Genomic DNA, 6,689 nt, shown 5'->3' with positions numbered 1-6,689 from the left:
TCACAACTACAACATCCGGTTCCTGTGAATTATCTCTCGATCACACTGAACCATGATATCCCATTATTATTTACCCACTACGACTAGTCACACAAGTCATCATCAAAGATTTATCTTTGAGAACAACTCGTGGGGTTATCTGAAGTCTGCTTGACTCTGCCGCTTGCCTGTTTCCCACCTGACTACAACTTGGACGTCTTCAAGTCCAACATAAACAAACTCCTGACAAACCGCCCCCTTAAGTAAGACACTCTATCAAAACCCCCGATACTAATGATTACTACAATAGTATCTCATTGATTACTGTACATGCAATAACCCTTATCCCGGAGTGGCCTTCGGGCCTTGATAAGTGGTGACCCCCATGTAAAAAAAACATGTCTCCTCAGATTTCCAGTACTCTTCACCACTTTCGATAGCCTTTACAGATAACTTTGCGTTATCGCAACAGCCGCTTACCATGGATTTCTCGTTGGCAACGACCATTGGTCTTCACTGGAATTTGGGTGGCAATAAGCCTCCCCAAGGTCCCAGTCCTCTTTGCACGCATTCAGCGGAGGTCTGGCTAGTGATTTTTCTCCTCGGTCTTTCCATCCTCCTTGATTTGGTGTGGTGCCAGTTTACGGTGACACACACACACACACACACAAACACACAAACACACACACACACATATATATATATATATATATATATATATATATATATATATATATATATATATATATATATATATATATATATATATATATATACAGTTTTAGTTTTCATGATTCCATGTGATGTTCCTTTGTGATTTAAGTCCAGTTTGTATCTGTAGCTCGTGCGTGTTAGTCTCTGCGGGTTTTTTCCTTAATATTTCTGCAGTTTTTATTATTGAACGTCCACAGAATGTACAGCAGTAATATATTACATATGAAAGACACCTCTATGGAATTTCAGCAGGCCCCGCTAATTATTATTATTTTATTTGTTTGTTTGTTTTTTTGTTTTGTTTTGTTTTTGCTTTTTTTCATATCCTATTTTATTTTTTGTGATAATTTTTCTGTACAATTGTAGCTTAATTTGGATGTGATTTCAGGATGATTAAAATGAAAAATTTAAGACATTCAACCGTTTATTTTATCGGTGGTCATGACTAGTTGACCTGTCTCGTTACTTTTACTTAAACTAAAAACACGTGAAAACGCAGTAGATTGGATCTACTGACAACAGGATTAATTGCTTCAGTAACAAAATGAAACTGTTCTTGTACCATGTGTACGTTTGGATGTGCATTGCTATTGCACATTACGAGTTTGTTTATGGTGTGTGTCGGCGGATGAGACGGGTATTTACTAGTGGGGAAACGCCTAAACGACAATATACGAAATTAGCAGCAGATAACCAACCGCATTCCAGCATTCGTTGTCAGCTCAGATGCTTTAGACGTCATTTTATTTCGAACATTCTAGATGCGACATGTTTGGTTTCTTTATAATCATTCAAAATAAATAAAATAAAATAAGAAATAATATTTCTATAATTGTAAGGGTATTTGCTAGAAGTCTTTCGTGACTGGGGAAATTATTTGCGACTGAGAAAATTATTTTCAACATATTTTATGAAGAAACACCGCGAATGAAGGTACACCAGCAAAGTAAGTGTTCTGTCATAGAAAAATATTCGTTCTTTGTTGTAAAATATTCGTTCATTTGTAAAGGATTGGGTAATTTGCTCGTTTGCAGTTTGAACTTTCTTCGCGCTGCAATTTTTACGTCTTTTAAGGCGGAGTCAAACACGTATGATAGTCACGAGCAGCGGCGATAGTAACTGGCAGAAACGCTGCCTGGAAACCGCGGAAAGGTTGTCAAGACTGGTTTGTTTTTGGCGCGTTGGCCTTTTTATATTGGCTTTCTTGAATGTTCCGACCCATTCACTGTCTACATACTCGAATAGACAAATAGTCCCATGGATTTGTGTGTAAAAAGACCGCATTACAACCACGATTGTACGTGCTGACAGAACTGTGTGGGTGAACGGTGACAAAATCAAATGCTTCCTGAAATTAATAAATTCCGGCCGTATAGAATTCTTCGGATTACATACTGTACTGTATTTTGTTACTAATTTTTTATGCCGTATCTCGAGGTTCTACTGTATGAATGTAGTACGTTTTACACGCATTTCGTTGAATAGCGAAAATTCACCAAACAACTCATCAGAGGCAGATATTTGTTCCTCAGTGAAAAACAGTTGGAGAGGGGTTTTTTTTGTTTGTTTGTTTCTTTGTTTGTTTGTATTTGGTGGAGGGGAAATAAAAAGAATAGGGTAAAGGAAAAATGTTGATAAAAATAAAATGGAATTCTTTTAAAGTTCGCAAAGTAATAAGAATTAAAAAAAACAAACTCTTACTTATTATATAGTATGTCGGCAGCCTTCTGAAAATAAAACCGTTGAATTCACAGTCCACAAGGACATATATATATATACATATATATATATATATATATATATATATATATATATATATATATATATATATATATATATATAAATATATATATATATATATGATGAAAATGATGGAAATAGTATACTTTTGCTATATATATATAAATATTTTCTCTCTCTCTCTCTCTCTCTCTCTCTCTCTATATATATATATATACATATATATATATATATATATATATATATATATATATATATATATGTATATGTAACATTATATTCTAACATCTCATATTCTAACATTATATGTGATCTGTTTTCTATAATAGTCAACTATTATAGAAAACAGATCACATATAATGTTAGAAGATGTATCGAGACACAGGAATGGGTATGTTTGATCTGGCATAATGGGGATTCATTAAAACTGTGGGGTCTGCGTACGCGCCTGGTACACAAAGTATGGAAATAAAAATTGAAAAGTTAAAAAAAAACGTTTACAAGTGTTTTTGATATAGATGTACATAATAATACTTTGATAAGTATGTTTTAACTTAAATAGGGATGGTATAATAAAATTGTGGGGTCTGCGTTCGCGCCTGGCCTCCATAGAATGGAAATAGGCACAAACTTTAATAAAGACTTTTCATATCTATCTGCGTAAGTATACTTTGATAATTATGTTTCAGTTTGAAGAAATATGATATAATAAAATTATGGGGTGTTCGTTTGCGCCTGACCTCCATAGAATGGAAATATGTCACAAAGTTTAACATGGTTTTTTAATATAGATCCACAGAATATTGTGATAAGTGTTTCAGTGTGAACAGGTATGGTATAATAAATTATGGGGTTTATCTATTTTATTTTTACTTTCATCATATTTTGCTTTGGTTTTGATACCCCCAAATTCGAAGCTATCTCTTTACAACCCTTTCTTTTCATAACCTATCATACTTTCATAAATCCGAGTCCATTTTCTGTGGGCTGTTTTTGAACCCAGTCAACGACGGGTACTTTTGCTATATATATATATATATATATATATATATATATATATATATATATATATATATATATATATATATATATATATATTTCTTTACAATCATTAGAGAGAGAAGTGGGAGAGAGAAAGAACCAAATGTTTGTGTGTCTGTGTCGTATGTTTATGTTTCCTATAGAAATAAAGGTTAGAAAATCTACATAAAATCTAAAAGTTTATTCTTATGTGAAATTTACTAGAGAAAACAATGAAAGTGTTCTCGAATCTCTATGTGTACCCGTAACGTGACTATAAGGGGATAACACCTTCGAAACTTCAAATATACTAATGGGGTGGGGGTGCCAGGCTTTTCCCGGTCATAAAATACGCTTAAATATAATATTTTAATTCGTCCAGATTTTGCAAATATTATTATAGAGTCATGATTTCAAAAATAAAAAAATATATAGTTATGTTCCATCAGTTGGGATCGAAACCGAACCTGTAGCATTCAAAGCTAATGACGTTACTACTGTACCAATGTGACACGCATACGAACTGGTTAAAAATTAAAAAGTATTTTGATCTATTTTTTCTCCTTAAAAACAATTGCAACAGAACGGTCTGTAAAAAAAAATCCAATCATTTGAGGCCCCTAGTGCCGCTCTGCGATTTTTAGTTTCGGAGGAGATAGAGTTTGAAAATATGGAAACAGACAGCCGGACATATAGCCTTTTATATATTAGATTTTTATGAAATTTAAATTTATGTATAAATTTTGTGGGGAAGACAATGGAAGTGGTCCCAAATCTCAAAGTTCCTTTCTAACTCATGGTATGGTATGTAACCCTATGGAAGCCGAATCTCATTTAAAACTTCAAATAATTTGATGAAATGTATAAATATATGCATAAAAATACGATGTGTATAGAATATCGAAAGTAATATTTTCTACACACGTTTAGTCTGAACATTTTTTTTTAGACTTGAGAGAGAATTTCTTATTTTTAAATCGATTTCTTTTTTTTTTTTTTTTTTTTTTTTTTTTTTGTAAATATCTTTTTAGGTATGGATCTACCAAAAATAAAATCTCAACTAAAAGTTGTGACCAAGTTCGTTTTATTTTTATTTCAACCATACCGCATGAAATTGCTACTATATTATGCGCTGACGGGCCAAGATTGCCTGAATAGCGAATCATCATCAGCAGAAATTAGTTGTGAATTAGTCCTGCCTAATTTAGTCGTGCCTAATCTGGTCGCGCATAATAACTAATACCGTTGTTGGTGAAGTGACATAGATGAAGAAGAAAAATTTAAGCGACAGATCCAATTCAAATAACAAAAGTTATCAATCCTCATCTCAAATTTTCCGAAACGTTTATTAATATATTTGGCCCTATTAAAACATTTTCCAACACTTTATCGCTGAACCAATGAAAAAAGACCTCGATGTTCACATTTAAAAGATATTTTTCGTTTTGAAGATTCCATGAACGCACCCGATTAAAAGGGTGTCTTCTAGCGGAAGCTGCTGCTTTCATCTATAGTCATCCCTTCGAGACGGCGCAGCATCCAAGGCGGATGACGACATCTGTTCGGTAGCAAACACCAACTCACTCATTCACATTTAGTTCGCATATTCATATTTCCTTTTCCCCTTTCTTCCTTCCGCCGTTGAGGCGAACAACAACGCATTCCAAAATAGTTCACAGCACATGCGATATTAATAGCGTTATTACAATGATGTTTCGACCTGATCGTCATCCTCCTAAAATAAGAACAGCATCAACTAAGCTGCTTCTACCGAAGCCTCGCAAAAAAAAAAAAAAAAAAAAAAAAACAAGCCTAAACAATTTTTAGTTTTAAGTTGATATGCAACATAATCACGTGACACACTGATTCTCATTACCTCACTGAAGTTAAGCGTTGTTGAACCTAATCAGTATGAAAATGAGTGACCATTTGGAAACACCAGGTGCTGTATGTGCTCTCTCTCTCTCTCTCTCTCTCTCTCTCTCTCTCTCTCTCTCTCTCTCTCTCTCTCTCTCTCTCTCTCTCTCTCTCTCTCTCTCTCTGCTTATTTCGATATTGTTTCCAGTCGTCCTGGTCTTTTCCTTACCACTGAAATCAAGTAGTGCCGACTCAGGAAAGATGTGCTTGCCGATTGCGCAACTCTTGCTTTACAATTACATGCGCAGCCACCCGTACATCCATTGTCTCTCGATACTGAACCGAGCCCATGAAGTTTGGTTGACACACACATACAGACACACATTATGTGGATAAAAAAAATATTTGCTTATAAACAAAATAATTATTAAAAAGCTGCTTCAATTGTGATGGATGGCTCTCGTCTGGGTGAGGCTCCGTGTTTTGACAAGCTTCTGGGTTTGACCTTTACTCCTGATCTGAAATGGAACACGTACATCAAGTCTGTTGCCAAGATCGCTGGAAAGATGGTGGGATCCTTCTACCGCTCCAGAAGATATCTCACTACTGATGCAATTCTCTATCTACATAAAAGCCAAGTACGTCCAAGGATGGAATACTGTTGCCATATCTGGGCAGGAGCTGCAAAAAACAGCCTATCCTGCCATGACAGAGTACAAAATAGACTTCGTGGCTTAGTGGGGGATGCCCTTTTCTCTACCCTGCAACCTCTCTCCCACAGAAGAGACGTTGCGAGCCTATCCTTGTATTATCGTTATTTCCATGGCAGGTGCTCGTCTGAACTCCAATCTCTGGTCCCCCCTCGCCAATCTTTCACGAAAAACACCCGTCTAGCCGAATCCACTGTGAAAAATTTTCCCCACTCTTTATCTGTGCCTAGATCAAAACGTGGATTCCATGAACAAAGCTTCTTTCTTAGAACTGCACGCCTGTGGAACTCTGTTCCGTGTGCCTGCTTACCACCGGACTACAACTTGGATGTCTTCAAGTCCAATGTTAACAAATTCCTAATGAACCGCCCCCTTAGGTAAACACTTCATCAAATCTCCACACTAACGTAATGTACTTGCAATAACCCTTATCCCTGAGTGGCTTCCGGGCCTTGATAAATGGTGATCACTGTGTAAAAAAAAAAAAAAATGTTGAACATTTTGAAATACGAAAAATTGGTGCTTGTTAATTAATTTTTCATCTTGACGAGGGATTTTTTGTCTGCTTACAAAAGGAGGGTGGACCTGTAAATTCACCCTTATCCCTTCCTTCGTTCGTCTGCCTGTACTTTTCTCAATAACTACGTCTTGGAATTTTTTTTGAAATTT

Source organism: Euprymna scolopes, chromosome 21, assembly GCF_053919585.1.
Source record: "Euprymna scolopes isolate OS-2025 chromosome 21, ASM5391958v1, whole genome shotgun sequence".
Classification (NCBI taxonomy): domain Eukaryota; kingdom Metazoa; phylum Mollusca; class Cephalopoda; order Sepiida; family Sepiolidae; genus Euprymna; species Euprymna scolopes.
Note: the sequence above shows the minus strand (reverse complement) of the source record.